Below are 1,612 nucleotides of genomic sequence, written 5' to 3'. Positions count from 1 at the left end.
AAAAAAAAAAAAAAAACAAAAAACCGTATGTAGCTAATGTTATATACCTATAAGAGTGGCTAAAACTTGATTGAATGTCAATCCAAATGCTGTCAAAAATATGAAGCAAATGAAACTTATACACTGATAGAGTGAACTGGTTAACCACTTCAGATAATCATGTAGCATTCCCTACTACACCAAATAGTCACATAAACTGTGACTCTGCCTAACTTCTATACTATAGAGAATGCCTATGTAGAATATCTAATTATAAGTATTACAGATCCAAAATAAATACATATACATGTTCATATTTATTCAGTGGCATAATTACTAAGAGACCAACAGCAAACTGCCTAATGGAATGAGTGGGGTCCACTCTGGAATATCCACACAAAACCTACTCTACTGCAGCAAGGAGGAGCAAAATTTAATTACATTATGAAACACTATGACTAAAATTCTCTGTATCCTTCTAAGGTCACAACTCTGGATGTCAGAATTGTTTTTCTGTAATACAGGGCTAGGTTAAATTCATCTTTGTTCTTTGAATTTAGCTCAAATCTGATGGGTATGGTAAGAGATCAGAGTGTTTTTTCGTTGATTGTGTGATCAAAGTGTTTGAAATGAATCAGAGAACAGAGGTCATAGTGTTTAAGATTTTTCAAATTAAAAGTAAAAAAATAAAGACTTCTGTGACCCTAAGCTACAGAACTAAGAAACAAGAAGTGGCAGTAACAGGACACACAGCCAGTTTAAAGAAAGGAGAAATGGGCACAGCTGACAGCTCTAAGAGATTACTGTAGAAATGCCAGTACAACCATGGAAAAGTGGACTATGGATTTAAATGTAGAACAAGATAACCCAGACTCTGGGCCTGTCATTTCCCAGAAGCAGAAATGGATGCTCAGAACCAGGAAGGAATTTGTTCACAGTTGGTGGCAGAAAAGAGATGGAATTAAAATCCTTCTACACATTAGGTGTGGAACTTGGTGAGTCATCTAGTTTCTCTAACCTTATTTCCTCATTTGTCACATTAAGACACTAATTCCTACTTCACAAGAGCAAGAGTGAAAGACCTTAATTCTTTTTTTTTTTTTATTTTTGCGGTACTACTAGAGAATAAACCAGGGGCTCTCATATACTTGGGAAGCGTCTAATACTGAGCGACCCTGCCCTTTTACCTTTAGACAGCGTTTTACTAAGGTGCCCAGACTGGGATCCATCTTGCCATCCTTAGGCCTCAGGATTCTAAGCAGCTAGGTTGTTAAAGACGTGCGACACTGAAGCTGACTTTGCCACTTGTTTTGGCTATTATTTGTATATATCATTCTCAAGAAATCTTTGATAGAGCTTGTCCTTGCTCTCCTCACATTTAGACTGGGTCCCACTCAGCCCCGAGAGACACCACCGTCCACGGAGACAATGAATGAAGGCTTGGAAACTCCTAGGTCACTCCGAATTCTCTCCAGGGACACGATTAACAACTACTGTGCTTGGAGACGCCACTCCCTCCCCACGCGTCCCGCACATGCCTTACCCACACACATGCGCCCGATGATGCGGCAGCCGGCGATGGACGCGTGCACCACGGGGATGGTATCGGCGAGCTCGCCCTCGAACACGCTGC

Source organism: Chinchilla lanigera, unplaced genomic scaffold, assembly GCF_000276665.1.
Source record: "Chinchilla lanigera isolate Chin_1 unplaced genomic scaffold, ChiLan1.0 scaffold00021, whole genome shotgun sequence".
Classification (NCBI taxonomy): domain Eukaryota; kingdom Metazoa; phylum Chordata; class Mammalia; order Rodentia; family Chinchillidae; genus Chinchilla; species Chinchilla lanigera.
This window is presented reverse-complemented; position numbering follows the sequence as displayed.